Here is a 21,994-nt window from a genome sequence, read left to right on the forward strand (position 1 = left end):
GAGTTCTTACATGATTGTCCACTCTATTATGATGACAAATACATATTCCTTCAGGACAGTGTTTATTTTATATGAAACCCTTCCACTGTCAGAATGCTAAAATGTGCCCACGTTTCTTTTTATTTTCTTCCTGCATGTTTACAACTTTCAATTGCACTTTACTTACACAATCATTATATTTAAGAATTAACTTGTGTTCAACTCATAATGCTAGAATCCTATACCAGTCTTCAAAGAAAGACTATATATATCCATTAAATATCACTATGGCAATAATTTCAAATACAAACAGGCTCTGTTTACACTTTTTTTTCCCTTCAGAACTATGGGACATTTTCATCTGCCATTTAAGTTTATTCTTTAAAGAAAAACAAAAACAAAAAGGTATCTGCTTCAGAATATTTTTTTTACCTACATATTTGATAAAATTAGTATACCTTTTCTTTACTTGTTTAGAAATAAAAAAATTATACTATCTTATAACTGAATCATATGTGTGGTCTTGAAGAAGTCTGTGAAGTGTATGATGGAATCAGCCACTCTTTTAGTGGAAACTAAATGTCTGAACATGCAAAGGTTAAGTATTAGTAGTGTACATCATATCAAGCAGTGAGACATAAGTTGAATGAGTTTCATATGCCGTATATAAAATAAAACCTTTCATAAATATTTGATTTGAGGAAAGAATTGACAAGCAGGCTTTTAGTTTAAAAGAATTTTCAAAATCAACAGAACCTAGAGTATAAAGTATTTCAAAATTTATTTAGCATAATTTTGTATCAAATTTGTTAAGTACTTCATGATTATATGCTAATAGGCAAGAAAAGTCACAAACACACTACCACAGAGATGGAAGTAAATCTCACCCTACTGGGAAGCCATTTGTAAGTTATTTTTAGTCTATTTAACATCATTTTCCACATCTGTAAAAGCAAAAGATGCAACCTTCTTGCCTTGCTTGCAGTCTTAATGGAAAATGCCCTACCATAGTACTTAATAATAAAGTCATTAATGTTGTTATTTCCATGTTAGACATATTTTTAGGTTTCTGTAGAAGGGTAACTTGAAATTAATCCAAAGTATAATGCAAAGCTAACCTCAAGACAAAACAAAACCATGATTAAAAAACAATTTACTGTCAAGCTATACTCAGAGAAAAGGGTTCGCAGACAATAGGAAAACAAACTTACGAAAAAAATTAGAACAAAACAAAACAACACTCCCCATCACCAAAATCAGTCGTGGTTTGCAGGGACAGAGCATAATTACATACTTTCTGCCTCATTGTCAGATGGGGAGGAATTTCTTATTTCATCCTTTTACTTCCTGTCATAACTTCTATCAATGCCATATCTTTATGAAATTCTGTTTTCTTTCAGCTAGCTTGGCTGGTTGCTATCTGACATATTGAAACAATCTGTCATGTTATCATTTTTTTTCTCCATTTCCTTGCCTTAAACATACCAAGAATTTTAGCCCCTCTCAACTTCCAATAGTAGCTAAAATCTTTATAATGATTTCTGCTCTATCTTGAAGTATTGATTTCTTACTTATTTCAAACCAATATTCTATTTTAAGACCTGGAATCTCAGGTATTCTGCCACTAAGTGGGGAAAAACATGAATGTATATGACCATGGGAGAGGATAGTGCAGATGACCTCAAAGCAAACTATTTAAAAGCATTGAAAAAATATTTCCAAACTGATATAATTAGAAACCTGAACAAATGCTATAGATATTTCCAAGTAAATATACTATTTAATGATTCTTGCTGTTTTTCTGATCCCAGGCCTCCTCATTAGTATATATAAAAATATCTTGAAAAGTATGATTATCATCTTGATGGTAGGATTTCAGTTTATTAAAAAATACTTAAAACTTTTACAAGACCTAAAAGAAAATGTTAAAATAAAAACAGGACACTGGTCAGAAATAAGAATATTACTCATTCATTTGCAATGCAAATACTAACTTCTGCAACACACAGCAGATAGCACATTTACTGCTGATTGAGTCTGGCCTTCACTTTAGCCAAACAGGGCTAATTTAAGTATGGAAAGAAAGCTAAAATAACATCCTTTTAAAACATGATAAGAAGAACTTGCATGCCTTTATGGCCTAAGCATATTTTTATAACTTTTCAAAAGTTTCAAACTTTGCAAAATAAAAAGAAATTTCTTTTTAAAATTCTGTCTTCTGTTCTTTCAAGGAATTTTATTCAGCAATGTTATAAGACCTTCTAGTGAAATTTCAATTGCTTTACCTTTTCTACTGGATACAAGCAACCATAAATGGCCCTGAGCTGGGACGTTCTTAGGAATCTGACTCTATTTAGGGATGCTGTGGCTGTGATGTCCCTGACCCATAAGAAGAATCAGTCTTAAAAATACAAAGTTCAGTCTTCTAAACCCTCTTAGAAGCTATCCGTTATTTTTCACCAGAGTCTGCACTTAAAAATGGATTAGACAAGGAAAGTTTTTCAAGTAAAAAATAAATTTATTCAAACTAGAATATATGATAAAAAGGCAAAGCCAGTCTTCCCAGGTTTGTTTTTAAGTTCCAGGGTTTCATAAACTTACAGCTATTCTCTCTTAGATTTCTGAGAGAATGGTCGTTCTCTCAGAATTGTCCATTCTGTAAGAAAGGAATTGCAGCATAGCAACAACTTAAACTTTTCCAATTTCATGAAACTGCTTACTTTATAATTTTCCTCCAATATTTTCCTTTTGTTTTCTATTTCTTCCTCCTTTTTTGCAGCACTGGGGAGTGAACTCAGGGCTTCCCACTTGATAGGCAAGCATGTTATCACTTGAGCCACAGCACAGTTCTTTTGATTTTAGTTAGTTTTTGTTTTGTTTTGTTTTGTTTTGCTTTCAGAGAAAGTCTTAGGCTTTTGCCTGGGCTATCTAGATCCTCCTCCTACCTCCATCTCCCAAGTACCCATGATTATAGATATGTGTTACTATGACTAACCTCTTCTTTTTTTAAAAAAAATTAAACCTATATTTCTCAAACTACAGGTTGGTACTCAAATTGTGTCATGAAATCATATTAAATAGAGCAAGTATCCAAAGTAATAACCCTAAATAAAATATAGATATGCTACATAATAGAACATTATTAAAATGTTCCTTACATAGTAAAAATAAGTGTTCTGTGTTTCAATATGTTGTAGTGTGCTGTCATCATACAACACATATTTCTGGGAATATGCTTCTGTCCTAGTTTGTTTAACAAAATACCAAAACTTAGTCATGTAAACCAATAGTAACCATGTTATGTCTCTTAGAATACAGTCAGAATTTCAGATAGAGCATAGTTTATGCCTGGACCAGGCTGTCTGTGATCTCAGGTAGAATGCTAGATGGTCAAAGGTTGCTGTCACCTAAAGGCTCATTCACTTTTATGTCTTGGGTTTGAGGCTTGGATGTCTTTCTTTTCTTTTTTTTATTTTGTAGCAATACTGGGTTTGAACTCAGGTTTTTTTACTTGCTATAACACTTGAGCCACACTTTGGCCTCAAAGATGGTTGTCTTGATGATCTTACTTTTGGGCTATCAGCCAGACCACCCACACATGACCTTTCCATTTGGATAGCATTTCCTAACAACCTGATGGACTTGTTTTTAAGTGCAATCACTATGAGAGACAAGAGCAGCAATGTGCAGCCTCCAAAGTAACAAAGTCACACATTGTCACTTCCACTGTATAAGGTCATGCAGTTACAAAGGTCTACCTAGATTCAAGGGGATAGATCATACACAAAGGGCATTTTACATATCCAGTAAAAAAGGTCAGGGTAACTCTATAAAAGGAACAGGTGGATCAGAATATATATTTTAAAGAACGTATTTGGAAAATAAATTTTGATGCCAGTTACCTACTCAAAAAAATGAGGCTATTTAGTCCTTGGTCACAGCCTGTGGATATTAGATGTCGATTACTTTATGAGACACAAAGCTTCTAGTCAGATTTCCCTACTCTGCCAAGATTCTGGGCCATAAGTACAGAATAGAAAGAGAAAAATCATTCAAATTCAGAGAGAAAAGGGATGTGATGACTATCAAAATGTCTTAAGTCCCAAGAGATATAAACTGGGCAGGATGGATCCTCTATCATTTTTCTCTTCATGTAAGTGGGTAATAAAAAGATCACCAATTTTATTTTATTTTTATTTTTTTTTTTAGATTCTTTTTTTTTTTTTCATTTTTCTTTTATTATTCATATGTGCATACAAGGCTTGGTTCATTTCTCCCCCCTGCCCCCACCCCCTCCCTTACCACCCACTCCACCCCCTCCCGCTCCCCCCCTCAATACCCAGCAGAAACTATTTTGCCCTTATCTCTAATTTTGTTGTAGAGAGAGTATAAGCAATAATAGGAAGGAACAAGGGGTTTTGCTGGTTGAGATAAGGATAGCTATACAGGGCATTGACTCACATTGATTTCCTGTGTGTGGGTGTTACCTTCTAGGTTAATTCTTTTTGATCTAACCTTTTCTCTAGTTCCTGGTCCCCTTTTCCTATTGGCCTCAGTTGCTTTAAGGTATCTGCTTTAGTTTCTCTGCATTAAGGGCAACAAATGCTAGCTAGTTTTTTAGGTGTCTTACCTATCCACACCCCTCCCTTGTGTGCTCTCGCTTTTATCATGTGCTCATAGTCCAATCCCCTTGTTGTGTTTGCCCTTGATCTAATGTCCACATATGAGGGAGAACATACGATTTTTGGTCTTTTGGGCCAGGCTAACCTCACTCAGAATGATGTTCTCCAATTCCATCCATTTACCAGCGAATGATAACATTTCGTTCTTCTTCGTGGCTGCATAAAATTCCATTGTGTATAGATACCACATTTTCTTAATCCATTCGTCAGTGCTGGGACATCTTGGCTGTTTCCATAACTTGGCTATTGTGAATAGTGCCGCAATAAACATGGATGTGCAGGTGCCTCTGGAGTAACAGTCTTTTGGGTATATCCCCAAGAGTGGTATTGCTGGATCAAATGGTAGATCGATGTCCATCTTTTTAAGTAGCCTCCAAATTTTTTTCCAGAGTGGTTGTACTAGTCTACATTCCCACCAACAGTGTAAAAGGGTTCCTTTTTCCCCGCATCCTCGCCAACACCTGTTGTTGGTGGTGTTGCTGATGATGGCTATTCTAACAGGGGTGAGGTGGAATCTTAGTGTGGTTTTAATTTGCATTTCCTTTATTGCTAGAGATGGTGAGCATTTTTTCATGTGTTTTCTGGCCATTTGAATTTCTTCTTTTGAGAAAGTTCTGTTTAGTTCACATGCCCATTTCTTTATTGGTTCATTAGTTTTGGGAGAATTTAGTTTTTTAAGTTCCCTGTATATTCTGGTTATCAGTCCTTTGTCTGATGTATAATTGGCAAATATTTTCTCCCACTCTGTGGGTGTTCTCTTCAGTTTAGAGACCATTTCTTTTGATGAACAGAAGCTTTTTAGTTTTATGAGGTCCCATTTATCTATGCTATCTCTTAGTTGCTGTGCTGCTGGGGTTTCATTGAGAAAGTTTTTACCTATACCTACTAACTCCAGAGTATTTCCTACTCTTTCTTGTATCAACTTAAGAGTTTGGGGGCTGATATTAAGATCCTTGATCCATTTTGAGTTAATCTTGGTATAGGGTGATATACATGGATCTAGTTTCAGTTTTTTGCAGACTGCTAACCAGTTTTCCCAGCAGTTTTTGTTGAAGAGGCTGCTATTTCTCCATCGTATATTTTTAGCTCCTTTGTCAAAGATAAGTTGCTCATAGTTGTGTGGCTTCATATCTGGATCCTCTATTCTGTTCCACTGGTCTTCATGTCTGTTTTTGTGCCAGTACCATGCTGTTTTTATTGTTATTGCTTTGTAATATATTTTGAAGTCAGGTATTGTGATACCTCCTGCATTGTTCTTTTGACTGAGTATTGCCTTGGCTATTCGTGGCCTCTTGTGTTTCCATATAAATTTCACAGTAGATTTTTCAATCTCTTTAATGAATGTCATTGGAATTTTGATGGGAATTGCATTAAACATATAGATTACTTTGGGGAGTATCGACATTTTTACTATGTTGATTCTACCAATCCATGAGCATGGGAGATCTCTCCACTTTCTATAGTCTTCCTCAATCTCTTTCTTCAGAAGTGTATAGTTTTCCTTGTAGAGGTCTTTCACATCTTTTGTTAGGTTTACACCTAGGTATTTGATTTTTTTTGAGGCTATTGTAAATGGAATTGTTTTCATACATTCTTTTTCCGTTTGCTCATTGTTAGTGTATAGAAATTTTATGAAACATATGTTCACTACTTTTTCAATTTTTGGTATTATTTTGGACATAGGAGTGAATATTAAGCTAAACAAAGATACCCACTCTTATGACACATTGCCTAATCAAGAGAAATACATATGAATGTGCCATTTTATTGCATTGCTACTAAGCTAGAATAGAGATGTAAAATGCTATGGCAATGTTAGAGAAAAGGTTGATTGGTTGATGAATTCTGGTTGATAGATAGGAAAAGTTTTACCCGAACAGCTGCTTTATGGGTTGCCTCTAGATATCACCCTGATGGCAAGGAATTTCCTGTAATAGTAATAGGCTATATTACCTCAGTCACATGGAAAATAGTATGCACAGAAATGTTAAAGGTGAAATAGAGCTAGCAAGATGAATACAGGAACTGATTGAATCTCATAGTGGCTTAGAGTAAAGTTAAAAATACTCTCCACATCATATACTACTATCTGTGCAACCTCAAATAAACTGTGGAACTACTTCATGCTTTTTGGCTTCTGCCTAAAAAAATAAGAAAAATAGCAATTATTACTTCATAATGTCATTGGAAAATTAAGCAAAATGGTACTTGTTGAGTCGTTTATATAGTGTCTGATGTACTTGAAACACTCGAGAGACATCTGCAAAAATTAAAAACATCGTTTTCATTATTAAAATTATTATTATAAATGGGAGGACATTTTATGGAAGTTATCAGAACTAAATATGTTTAGCAAAAGTTAAGCAAGTGATGTATCATCATTCTATGCCATCACCATTGAAATTCTCTTGCCATTCTTCATTGCCATTTATAACACTAAGCACAATAAAAATTCTGTTTCTCATTTTATCACTTATTTATTCAAAATTTCTTTATTTCCATATCACTAAGGTCTCAATGACAGAACAGACCCAATAGATTATGTCTAGCTCATCATTCATATGTATATATGAATGAATAACTAACAGGATTGGGGTCTGGTAAGCAAGAATTAAATCCTGTTGATGGCAAGACTTCTGGAAGCACAGGTTGGAGCATGGAAGCCTCTGGCTGAAGCTCAGAGTTCTTAACCAGGGAATATCATTTCGGCTTTAAAAGCCTTTGAACCAATTGAGTCAGCTTCATCTGTTTTACTTAGGATAATCTTCCTCACGTAAATGTTAGTGACATTCTAAAACCTTGTGGGTTTACCTGTACAAAATGTGCTCACACCAATGTCTATCTTAGTGTTTTGCTGAATAATTGGAGATTACAGCCCAGTCATGTTCACTCATCCGAAGACTTCCACAGTGCCTAAGTATTTATTTGTTCTGTCATGTATATGATTTGGGTCCCACAATCTATAAAATTCCCTGGGCCATAGTAGAAGCAAAAAATATTTAGTAAACTATTAAATAAGTCTCATACCATGTGACATTTAATAAGCTTTGTGAAAGACTTCACAACAGTCCAAAAACAAATGTAAACAAGAAAATATCCTTAGGTCAGACAAGTCAGGCATGGTGGCGCATGCCTATAATTCCAGCTAGTTAGGCAGATCTAGGAGGATAGTGATCTGAGACTGACCAAAGCAATATAAACTAAAAAAACAAACACAAACCACCAAACAAAAAATCAGCAAAAGGACTAAGGCATGACTCATGTGGTAGAGTGCTCGCCTGGTAAGAATTAGGCCCTGAGTTCAATATATTTTCCAAAATATGTTCAGGTAAGACAATAACTTTATGAAGTTTTAAAAATAAGGAACAAAAAAAATCTGATAGCACTATTTCCCATAATTGTTAATGAGATATTATGTCCGTGAATAAGCATAGGTATAATTCTCTTACTATGGAAATAAGAGAAAAAATGAGCCCACAAACTAGACTTCAGGAAGATAAGAATGTAGTATATTTCTGATAGAATTCAAAAAATAACATGATAAAATCTCTTTGCTGTGGAAAAATAGATTCTTCAGTCAATAAATTGGCTTGTTATGGATTACGAAGATATAATGATAATTTCTTCAAGTAAAAGGGTAAATGACATAATTCTCAAGTTCAACACCTTTAGAATGTGCTGTTGGACAGAAATAGAACCAACATATTGCCTGGTTACTGTTAGTTATAGGGAAGAGAGCCATTGTCAGGAAACTTGTGCACATAGACCCATGATGACTGTGTATTTTACACATTATGGAGGTCAAGGGATAAGGTATTGTCACATTGGTAGATGATCCTTATGTTGTGGATTCTATATAACCTTTTAAAAATTTTGAGATGCCATTGCTCTTTTCATGTTGTTCCCTTCTGATATTTTACTAATTGCTGCAGCTATGTTTTCAAAATAATTTAGGTATTATTTAACTGCACTGGTACCCTAGGGTTGTTAAAGCTAAAGATGAAATTAAAAACGAACAGTAAAAGCATAGTTAAAGAATCAGACAATGTGTTGATAATCTTTAAAAATCTTACATTTTTAAGATTCCTTAGTATCTTTCTACACTCAATATTTCTTTCATTTGTAAATAGTAAGTCATTTTCTTCAAGAAGCCTGAATTGAAAACATAAACTATGCATAAGCATATTTAAGTGCTAGCTATTCATACATGGATATACATCAAATATATTAAGTATTATTACAACATTATTTGTAAATGTTATTAAAATTACTAATGTAATGCTTGTCAACACCACTCTATAACAACTTCTTATATAATAATAACACTGAAATCAACTTCACATTACACTAACTTTAACTTCATTTAAATTTAATTGACATATGGTGTACATATTTATGGGGTAGTGTGTGATTTTGTTTGTTTTGCTTTTTTGGGAAGCATTGGGCTTTGAACTCAGAGCCTCATGCTTTTAAGGCATGAACTCTACCACTTGAGACCTTTTTTGCTTCACATCTTTTAAATAGGGTCTTACAATTTTTGTACAAGTTTAGCCTCTTAGATCCTCTTTCTTACACCTCCTGCACAGGTAAGATCACAGACTCATACCACCACACTTGATTTCATGGTTGAGATGGAGTCTCACTATTTTTTCCCAGACTGGCCTCAAACTACCATCCTTCCAATCTCCAACTCCCTAGTATCTGGGATTACAAGCACATATCTTGTGTCAATATATACACATTGTGTGATAATTAAATCAGCATAACTAAATCTATCCATATTTATCACCTCAAACATTCATGATTTCTTTATGATGAGGGCATTCAAAATACTTTTTCATTTTTTGTGGTCCTGGAGTTTGAACTCAGGTCTTTTTTGCTTGCTACACAGTCACTTTAACTCTTTAGCCATGTCTCCACTCCCTCAAAATACTTTCTTATAGCTTCTCTAAAATCCAGAGAACAATGTTATTATAGAATGTGTATTTCTAATTGAAATACTTTTCATTCTTTACCATCTATCAATGTTTATCTTGAGTTTTAAGAGAAAAGGAAGTAACAATGGAGCATTTATTCCAATTACTTGACTAAATAATCTATACTTTAACATTCTAAATAACATTGGAATAAGAAAGTTAAATATATAGGATTGGCTTTTGGTCAAGGTGACTTACTAAATATATGAATTTATTGCTTTTTTCTCCCATGCCTCATTAAATGATATAATAAGGGTAAGGAAATGTAGATCAGACATTACACTAGAACTAATGGGAGAGCATTATGGTGAGGAATTCCTAGATTATTTAAGACGTGTTAGGACAAAGTTATTGAAACGTTCTAAAAGAACTATAAAATTAGGTATTTTTCTGAATAAGAAGTTTAATATGTGTCTTTTATCAGTAGAGAGTCAAAATATCAGGGCCATGAGTTGGTGGTACATGGTATCAATACTGGAATAGTCTTTTAAGAATTAATTATATCTACTTTCTCTGACTCTCAAATTACTAAAGCAGCTAAAACAAAGCATTTGTCTTCAAACTAAATCTGCCATTGAATCTATCAGGTTTCTGTCAGAGAACCAGAAACCAAGCCCGTTAGGATAAAGGGCTCAAAATGAAGGACAAAGCTTCCCTGACTTTTGGATTAGCTTGGGCATTAAAGGTCATAGGAGCTACTCTTGAAAGTGAATAGTTGATTTAAAGATCTCAGAGTAAAATGTCAAAAAGAAACATTCTTAAAAAGCTTACTTGGATCTAAGGCAATTCCTTGAGGTGTTGGCATATCTTAATCTGCAACAAGATACAGGTAATTCTCAAGAGCTTGCTCAGAAACTTCTGAGACTATCTCTTCTTCACAAATGTGTGACTGCAGACATAACTGAAAAGTAATAGAATCTATTTCATTTATCTGCCTGGCTCAGTCTTGAGACAGTTCCTCACAATGACAAAATATGATTGAGAAGCAAACAGGAATGAGATTCCTGTGGAATGTTGTCCAAAGCAATAGACAACCACACAAAATACTTGTTCAAATAAAATCTAGGTTTTTGATGCAGTAGATTCAGAGAGTGAATGCTAAAGTACAATTATAAACTAGCACCTTCTGAAGAAATCAAGAGAAAACAGTGACTAGGACAAAAGCAACCATACTGGATAAAAGACTGCTTCTATATTTCTCTTCTTTAGAACCTAAGATCCTAGCAACCAAGTCAGCAACTAACCAGAGTGGATGAACAAAGACTTGAACCAGAGAGCTACCCTGCTTTACAGAACACACACCCCACAAACATATTAAAATTTATATATCCTTATAATAATGCATTTAATAAATGTGAAAGAAGTGACATAACGATGTGAAAAATTGTTCTACATATGCCAACTACCTTCCCTTGACTCATATTTCTATTCTAAAGGTAAAGTGTAGGTATAGCAGACCCTTTCAGATGCTTAGAGAAAAAAGGATATTCATTGTAAATTGGCATGATTCTTTCTTTGGGGTGGGTCATTAGTATTTTCTTCACATTGAATCATTGACATTTCAGAGTTGTCTGAATGTTGAGTTTGTTTATAACTTCAGCAGCCTAACCTCTCTCACTGTCTATGGAAAATTAAAATCATTGCATGTGTAAGTGTGGGAGCAGCAAAGAAAGAGGAGAGAGAGAGAGTGAGGAGATAGAAAGAGAGAGGCTTTCTGTAATAAAGATTTTGTATTTATGCTTAAGGACAAAGTGTGTATGTATTTTATACATATTTTGAACATAAATTATAATTCTATATTATTATTTTCTTCTGATATTTTCCATTGGTGCTATAATTTTAATAAACTCATTTCTCCTGGACATACACAGACTTTTAACTTACCAATAAAAGTGTACTGTAAATCACATCATTTTATAATTCTGGAATAAAAACTTTGCAGATCACATTGTTAGCTTGGATACATTAGATCTTTTAGCTGATTCCTGTATGGGAAATGTATAAGATTTTAAATAAATAATCTGGCCTAAAGCACAGAATACAGTTAATTAGTGACGATGGGAATGTATTGGATTGATTAGATGATAATATTGTAATTGTGCATATCTGAAGGCTAAATTATGCATTTTAGGAGGTAAAAGGTAATCTATTCCAAAAGATATATTATTTAAGCATGAACGAAAATGTAATCTCAATTTTATTAAGGTTTTTTGACCTGGATGATGAGGATTTAATTAAGTAATAATTGTGGAACGAAACACATATGACATAAGAGAATCTGCTAATAATTAACAAAATGAATAGAATGATAATATACTAAAATGAATGGATTACTTTACTGAATTATATTTTAATACACAGTCAAGAGATTTTTTAAGCCAAATATGAACCTGTTAATTTAAAAAGCTCTAAATATAAATATTTTCATAAGAAATTGTAAAAAGAAGGTAGGAAAACACTGAATATTTTTATGATCTTTTGGACAGATTCAACTGAGAATTTTGATATATCAAATTTTCCCAGAAATTATTCTAAATTTTCATCTCTACATATATAAGCTAAAATAAAATAAAGTATTTCACATTTATTCTTCACCTTAAATTTCATATTCTTAGTTATAATATTTTTTAAATGAGGTCAAATTTCAGTGACACCACTTGTTTCCTTTAGTAAATTCATCTAGTACATGTGAATCCAGTTGTTTGATAAAGTAAAAGTCATAATGTGCATGAACAGCCAAACAATTTTGAAGTATTTTACATGCATGTATGAAAATAGAATAATAACAGTCATAAAATTTTGTATAAATAGGGGGTCAGGGGACAATAGAAGGGGTGAGTTAAATCAAAGTGCAGTATATGCATGTATAGAAATATCACAATAAAACCTTTTTTATAATTAATCTGTGCTAATTAAAACTAAAACTAAATGTATCATGTAGAGGCTAGATTACTCTGATCCTATGTTATAAAGTTAACACTTACGAGTAATTAATTGTTACCTAGATTGCATGAGCTAGTATAGTGGATCATGATTATTATATGTACCTCAGAAAGTGCCTTGTTAGTAGTAACCCCAAAAACTTTTGTGGAGAACCAGCAGGAATGGGGAGGGGACCATAGGAGGTGATGGGGGAAGATATGATCAAAGTACATTATATATATGTATGCAAATATTGTCATGAAACCTATTATTTTGTGAAATTAAAAAGAAAAACAAGCAACAACAACAATATTTAACCAATAAAACTTGCCTCCTCCTGGGTTTACACAAAGATTAGAATCAGAATAGTCAAAAGCCAGAAGAGGTAAATGCAGAAACTTCTCCCCAGACTTGCTGTAAGCTGTATTTCCAGTTGACCAGAGTGGAAAGAATATTTCTGTTCTATTGAAGATATCCCATCTTCATCATTCCTGATGTAATTGAAGAACATATGGAACTATCCAAATGGGTGAATAGCTCTTTTTGGTGAATGAAAACACTTAGCCCTGTCTGGGCTGAGCAAGAAATATATCCACTCCACCTCAACCTTTTCAGTTTTTGATACAGGCAGATTTTTGAGCTTCTTGATATTTCTGGTGCTGGTAATTGTCTCACTTTGTCCACTAATCTATAAAGATACCAGATTTGCTTTAAATTCTATAGATTCCTTCCTGGTTCACACTTTAGGGCTTTTGCACATATACCATATTTTTTCTACCTGAAATGTTTGTCCTTACTCATTCCTATACTAGTAACTATAAATTATTACATTCTTAGGTAAAATATCTTTTGAATATACTCTTCAAAGAGTATATCCTTTTCCTACTACCTTTGTTTGCTTCTTTCATAGAGACCAATACAATTTGCAATTGTTTCATTATTTAGAATTTTTCTATTACTTTTCCTTTACAATTAAAGTTTCATATTTTATTGAGTGTGTACTGACATTGAGGTATCTGACATTGCTATAAATTATTTGCATAATTCAGCATGTTCAGTCCTACAATAACCATACAATGTAATCTTTATTAATCCATCTTGGCAGATGAGGAAAACAAAATTTAGGAAGCTAGAAATTGCTGATGCAGAATTGATCACAATCTTCCTATTATGTTCCACAAGGTAGGGATAGAATCAGCTTATTAGTTTTTAGTAGTATGACTGCCAGCCATGACTACTTTTGCAAATTACTGGGGAATGCTAGTATAAAAAGATTTTTTTGCTCCACGTTTTTATCAAAGACTGATAGTTCAATAATTGATAAATGACCACCCATTTTTTGACTCTTCAAAAAGTTATCAGAAAATTCTTTTGATGAAGGGAAGCTTTGTTTTGAATTTCTTGACCATCTGAGTGATGTTTTAGAGAAGGAAGTTAAGGAAGTATATCTATGAAGTTTTGTGGGTATGGCAGGTTGTTTATTGCAGGTTCCTCAAGACAGGGTAATGACTGATTCTGAGCAAAGCTGATGATGTAGTAGGCTTGGTTTTGTGGTGAGCATGAGACAAGGCTTTGTGAGCTGTTTTTGATGTTAGATATAACCAGTTTGTTAGAAGTAAAATGTAAACCGAATTGGTTGATTCCTATATTCCAGAAACAAGTATTTTATTAAGAAGAAGCCAAATTATGTTTTATTTTTCTGAAAATTGTTCAACATAAGTATAGGAAAATATATGTGATCTAATACTTTTTGGCAAAGGAACATGAGAGATTGATTTCAATTCTCCATAGCAAACATTGATATGATAGAAGACCAAAGTATGGGTCAATGTTTTTTTTCTAAATTAAAACCCAGTGTGACATATTCACATGTATGTTCATTTCTTATTTACCAGTATGGGCCTTAGGTTACAGACTTAACTTACCTTACCTAGAAAATAATTGCATCTCCCTGGCCATCTTACCATATGGCATACTACTTCCATTTACACGTGATGATTGCATAATTTTAATTAACAACTTTATTTTTTTCCTTTATTGTTGTGTTGGGTATAGGTACATTGTGGCATTTACAAAGGTTCTTACAATGTGCATACTATATCATATTTGAATTTACCCCCTTCACCACTCTCCTTTATCCCTTACTTCCCCCCCATTCCTGGAATAGTTTCAACAGGTTTCATATTTGAATTTACCTACATGTGTACACATTTTTTTGCATCATATTCACCTTCCTATCCTGTTATCCCACCACCTCAATCTTTCTGCTGGTATCACCTCCCCACTGCAGGACCTCTTCACCCTCCTTTGCTCCAATTTTGTAGAAGAAAAAAGATAAAAGAAAAAAATGACATTTTTGCTTGCGAGGAGTTTTGCTGTGGTATTTCCATGTATGTAATATGTATTATAACACAATTTGCTTATCTTCTCTAATATTCTTCATTTTACTTTAGCTCTTTCTTATGGTGGTTTCAGCTCATTTAAGATTTTTATATTCATTCTTGTATAGAGAATACAGTTTCCTTCTTTTTCCTACCACTCCCCTTTGTGACCGCCCTTAGTTTCCTTCCTTTGCTCTACCACTCCAACTCTACCAATTCTCCTCACTTCTCCCTAGTCCCTCCCCATGGTGGCCTTAGCAGGTTTAAGACTTCTGTGTTCTTTCCTGTACAGTGAGCACATCTACCACATTCAAGTGTCTGGGATCCTACCCTTGCTCTATCCTTCTCATGCATGGCTTCCCCTTACTGTGACCCATGTTCCATAATATTATTGCATTTGTGTTAGGTCTATAGTCCTCAAATGAGGGAGAAAATGCAATTTTTGTCCTTCTGAGCCTAACTAACTTCAGTTAAGATGATGTTCTCCAGTTCCATCCATTTACCTGAGAATAACATAATTTAATTCTTCTTTGTGGCTGAGTAAAATTCCATTGTGTATAAATACCACATAGCTTGGTACTGTGAATATTGCTGCAATTAACAACTGTTTGAAGTTGCTTTTGTAGTAACCTGACTCATACTACTCAGTATATCCCTAGGAATGGTATTGCTGGATCATATGGCAGATCTATGTTTAGTTTTTTAAGACGCCTCCATCTTGTTTTCCAAAGTGGTTGTACTAGCTTACATTCCCACCACCAGTGTATGGGGGTTCCTTTTCCCACACACCCTCACCAATATTTGGTGGTGGTAGTGTTCTTGATGCTAGCTATTCTAACAGGAGTGAGGTAAAATCTTAGTGTGGTTTTGATTTGCATTTCTTTTATGGCCAGAGATGGTGAGCATATTTTCATGTGTTGTTTAGCCATTGGACATCCTCCTTTGAATTATCAAGTTTAAAATTTAAAAGTAAATGAAAGGTAGTACAAAGCGAAAAAGCAGAGAGTTGTAACTCTGAAGAGCATTTCATGTCGAGGATAATTGATTTTCTCCCTTTCAGTTTTATTGACTATAAAGTTTACAAATATGTGGATAACAGGCTTCACAACACACTATAAACAAATGTGACCTGTTGTACATTCAATCTTTTTGTAGAACAGTTTGGGGTTAGTTTGGGTGTTGGAGTAAAATTCTCCTAGGGGTCTTCTGGTTGTCTGAGAGCTATATCTTTTTCTCTCTCAAGAGACATGAGTGAGCTATAAACAGATTATCCCCCTTTTTAAATCTTACCAGATTGCCTTGTTAAGCAATTAGTTAGTAAAAGTAATCATTTAATTAGACATAAAGTAAGTTCTATAAATATATTCTTTGTGAAGAAAGTGACTAAAATTCCAGTTGTATGCACAAGATAAATTCACATTATTTCTTTACCTATGAATAATACAATGATATTCCAATGATAGATGCTTTCTTAAAAAGTACACTAATGCTGCTTTGGGAGAAAATATATTTTAAATAATTTGCATTAGTCATCTAGTAAGTGCCAATGTTATAGTGGCTGCAAGGGAAGGGTCTTAGTTATAATGTGAAGTTTAGAGAGAAAAGTTCAACTTTCACAATTTTCCGAAGGTTTTTCACATTACTATAGGTATAAGAGAAAGCAATATAATCTTGTCACATAACTTTATTTTGTCTTCCAAGGAACCAGATTACTTATTGGGGATAGTGAATCCATATTTAGGGCCAGTAATCTTCAGATTTGAAAAGTTTTGACATTCATTTTATGACCTTTGGTTATTCTTATAATTTACTTATTACAATGCATTTACCACTTTAAAATCAAGCCAGCTTTATTTCTGATGCTTTTTTTGTCTAGCCTGTTTATCCCTCTGGCTATGAAGCTTACAGAAGCTAAGTAAAACCATGCTTTTCTTAAAGATAACATTGATGCTGTGATAGAAAACAAAGATTTAGAGTGCTCACAGCTTGTAATACTATTATCTGGAGTTGTTTTTAGTGTACAAGCCCTGTTACTGAGCCAACATAGTAACAGGTATCCACTAGCATCATTTCCTGTCCAATCATGTAGTTCTACCTATTAATCTCCAAAAATTTGCCACTCTGGCAAACCAAATGTGTATAAAATCATGCTAGGAAAACATGGGTACTAGATCAAGTGGTAATCAGATTTCCATGAACAGTTTCTTTAATGACAAATGATATTTTAAAAATATCCAAAATAAATAGCCTCAGTTTCAAACAATGCTGCCCTTTAGACTAGATGCTGGGATACTGAAAAAAATTAAAACATTAAAATAGTGCATAGTAATCCACAAGATTTTTACTAGCTAGCATTTGTTGCCCTTAACTCAGAGAAACTAAAGCAGATACCTTAAAGCAACTGAGGCCAATAGGAAAAGGGGACCAGGAACTAGAGAAAAGGTTAGTTCAAGAAGAATTAACCTAGAAGGTAACACCCACGCACAGGAAATCAATGTGAGTCAATGCCCTGTATAGCTATCCTTATCTCAACCAGCAAAACCCCTTGTTCCTTCCTATTATTGCTTATACTCTCTCTACAACAAAATTAGAAATAAGGGCAAAATAGTTTCTGCTGGGTATTGAGGGGGGGAGCGGGAGGGGGTGGAGTGGGTGGTAAGGGAGGGGGTGGGGGCAAGGGGGAAAATGAACCAAGCCTTGTATGCACATATGAATAATAAAAGAAAAATGAAAAAAAAAAAAGAAACAGCTGATTTATTTTAGACATGTCAGATTTAAAAATTTTATAAGATACTACTATAGCTTTCTTGAAATGATCATTAGACTTAATGGATAACCTGTCATAATATCTGTATTGGAGGCCTGGTTATCATTAATTTTGTCCATGAAAGCAGAGTCAGTATGGAATAATGGAATAGGAACGGGGTTGGAGTCAAATGGCTTGGTTACTCAGAAGTCCAAGCTTTCCTCTTATTGCCACATGAGCTAGGAAAATTCAGTTTGACTTTCTGGGCCTCAATTCCTACATCTGGAAAATGAAGAAAATGTAAAAAGTAACATTGGTAAAATGATTTTTGAGACTATAAAGTGAAGTTTTATATACCTATAAGTTATTATTATGACTAGAAATATTATAGTTTTTAACAAAACTGATAAAATTGTAGGAATTCTAATGTGGAAAAGAGGAGGAGTTTAAGCCATGGTTTCTTGACTATAACTTCATAATTTATTACTTACCTTTGTTTCTTTATAAAAATAGACAAGAAAGTATAAACAACACTGGACATGAAATCAGTGAGAGAGATCTGGAAATGTGTTCTTTAAAATAAGTTTTTCATGATATCTCCTGACTATGATGGTAAATATAAGAATGGATTTGTGACCAATGTCATAACATCAAAGCAATTCTTTATTGGATAAAAATTCATATTCTAGAAGGAAAGAAATCTGGCATAACGGTAGACACAAAGAAAAAAATATAACCACTGACGGAGTGGCTCAAGTCACAAAGTAGAGCACTTGACTACCAAGTGTGAGACTCTGAGTCCAACCTCAGCACCTCAAAAAAACAAACAAAAAAAGAAGGAAAAAAATCACCATGAACAATCTTATTCTTTTTAATCAGCAGAAAGTACATAATGAATAGACTTGGTAGGACAAAAAAAAATAAAAATATGAGTGAGTTTTTATTAAAATCTATGGAAATTGACTCTGAGAAAAGATAATAGAATTAAGAAAAGAATTTTCAAATGGCTTTGAACTGCTTGAATGAAATGATGGAGGAGTCAAAGAAGGAGAAGGAGAAAGATCTATTAATTGCTCATTTATCAAATACTGTTCTACTACAGAACTTTGTGAGCATTATAAAAACTATCCTCTAAAACATCACTATGTGTATGGTTCTCATTTTTCATAAAAGAAAGTGATTAATAACTGGCTGACCTTGAGAAAGTGGAATGGTAGGGCACAAATTTGTGTGCAAGTGGCTTGACCTCAATCTATTCTTTGAGTCTAAATTTTTTAAATACGAATAGAAATATTGACTGTCATGTGTATAAAAAATGAACACTATTGAAGGTAATAATTAATTAGCCAGTTTATACCCACTAATTAATTGTATGGCTGGTTCACACAACATTTTGAGAAGCCCCCCCAAATACACATATACATACATACTCACAGTGCAGGACAGGTTACTGGCTTCAGTATAAATTTAGTTAATGGCCAATGGCATCATAAACCTTTACTGATATGTGTCTAAAATTATATGTGTCTTTTCAGATAAAATCAAGTTAACATACAAGTTCACAAAGTCCATGTTAAACACATTTGAGCAAAAGTTATTACCCAGTTCTTGACTAGACTTTCCCCATATGATTTTGCAAGAATAAGCTGCTACTACTTCTTTCTTATTTTACACATTCAAAGGATTTATGTAGCATAATATAGCAGAATAGTGTTTATACTATATCTCATTTTAGATCCACATTAATTTGGTTCAGAATTTAATGCCTGTGTTATATTAATTGTTTTATAGCTAGGGAAGACAATGCTCAGTGAGATTAAATAACTTTGGTTGCATGGGGTTGAGACAATATGCAAATTCCAGTTATATTTATGGGAACTTTCACATTACTTTCAACATTATCTGATGCTTTCCACACAGCATCATATATATCCAAGGCCAGCTCTGGACAAAAGTGCAAAACTCTATTTAAAATACAATAACTAAAACAAAAAGGGCTGATAAATGGTTCAAGTGGTAGACCACTTGCCTAGTAACCATGAGCCCCTGACTTCAGAGACCCTGACAAAAAATGCATTATGTTGACAAGTATAATATGTATATAAAGTGTTTCTTACCTATAAGGCAAATGAAAGTCAAAATAGCTCAGCTATTGACTATGCAAATTGTATTCATCATTCCATAATATACTTTTTTTTGAGAATAAGTAAATGTCAAAATATAGTAAATTATTGAATAATAATTTCCATCTATCCAAGTATACATTTGTGAAAAATATTGGGCAGATATTCCTAAGAATACAGAGCTCAAGAGAACCAATTTTCAACTGTTTGGGGTTTCTAGTCAACCAATTTGACCTCTAAATAATTTTTCTCAAACATTTTTATGATTACTGCTTTATTTTGGTCCTTTTCATCTCTTTCTAGGACATTTATAAGAATGGTCGAGATGGTTTCATTTTCTTAGTCTCATTCTTTGTAGGGTGATGGTGTTCAGCACTGCTATCATGTTCTAAAATATAAGTGCTATACATGTGAAGTATGTTCTGTTAATAGGGAGTACATAGTCATATGAAAATAGGGTAAGTATGGATAATGTACTATGCTAATGGAATTAGGAAAAGAAGCATTTATGGAGGAGTTATTGAAAACAAATTTCAAGATAAGGTACAATTTGCCAAACAAAATTAAGAAAAAAGCATTTCTGATATTGGGATTAAGAACAGGGATCTGTGTACAAGGTACATGGCACAGAGATGTGGCAAACAGAGTTCCCTTCACTAAAGAACTAAAGAATTTCCTACACAGAGTACTGATTGCTTTCACTTACAGGGCTTTTTTTTGTTTTCATATTTGCTTTTATTTATTTATTTATTTATTTATCTATTTATTTATTGTTGTTCTGGGTGTGGGTACATTGCAACATTTACAAAGCTTTATACAATGTATCAAATATATCATACTTGAACTCTCCCCTCCACTGCTCTCTCCCATCCCCCTCCCCTGATTCCTGGAACAGTTTCAACGGGTATAATTTTTGCATTTACATACATGTGTGTACATTGTTTGCACAATATTCATCTCTTACCCCTTTCCCTACCACCTTCCCCCTCCCACCAAAACCAGCCACACTCCCCAACCTCACCCTGAGCAGAACATGTTCCATCTTCCTGTTCTCCAATTTTGCAGAAGAAAAAACATAAAAGATAAAATAAGAAACATGACATTTTTGCTTGTTTGAGATAAAGATAGCTACACAGGGAGTTTTCTTGTGTTTTTTCCATGCATATATGTATTACAGCCCCAATTGACTGCCCCACTACTGACAAATGGATTAAGAAAATGTGGTTTTTATACACAATGGAATTTTACTCAGCCACAGAGAAGAACGAAATTTTGTCATTGGTAGGTAAATTGATGGAATTGGACAATATCATCTAAAGTGAAGTTAGCCAATCTCAGAAGGCAAAAGTCACATGTTCTCCCTCATACATAGACCTAAACAAATGCTGCAATATTATGGGACACACGTCACATTAAGGTAGACCATACAATGGAGGGATAGGACAAGGGAAAGAAACTAAAACTTGAATGTGGTTGATGTGCTCACTGTACAGGAATGAATATAGAAATTTTAAACTGGCCAGGGCCACCATGGGAAGTTGACTATGGAGGTGTGAAGAGGACTGGAAGAGGTGAAACAGTTACAGGATTTTTTGCCTCTACTGTAATGTTTGAACTAATGACATGCTCATCCAAGGTAGCCCAATCCAGTGACTTGGAATAAGCTAATCATTTCAGCCCAATGTAAACTCTCAGGCGATCTTTGTACTAGAACTTCCAATTGAATTGGTAGAGTATTTTTTAGAGCTGTATTAGAGTCTGGTCACTTCCTACTCAGCTTTCTTCCATCTTGTCTCCTTACTCAAGAACCAGAGTAGAATCATGATCTATGACTTCCCCTCCCTACTCCTGCTCTCTCCCATTTTTCTTTTATTTTTATTAATTTTTAAAGTAATTTTTATTAGGATATGTTCACTACACAGTGGAGATTCATACTGACAATTTCAATTAGGTTTATATTTTACATTAGTTACATTGCCCCTTTGTCTCTCCCTTTCAACCCCTCCCCTGCCCCAGTTAAAGCTGTTGCAAGAGGTTTCTTTGCTTTATTTCATATATGTGTATGAAGTCCATCAACCATATACACTCACCTTAATCTCCTTCATTCACCCTAGCCCCTACCACTAGTACCCCCCCACCACACAAAGTACCAATTTTTGTTATTAATATTAAATTGATATCTGTC

Source organism: Castor canadensis, chromosome 1, assembly GCF_047511655.1.
Source record: "Castor canadensis chromosome 1, mCasCan1.hap1v2, whole genome shotgun sequence".
NCBI classification, from domain to species: domain Eukaryota; kingdom Metazoa; phylum Chordata; class Mammalia; order Rodentia; family Castoridae; genus Castor; species Castor canadensis.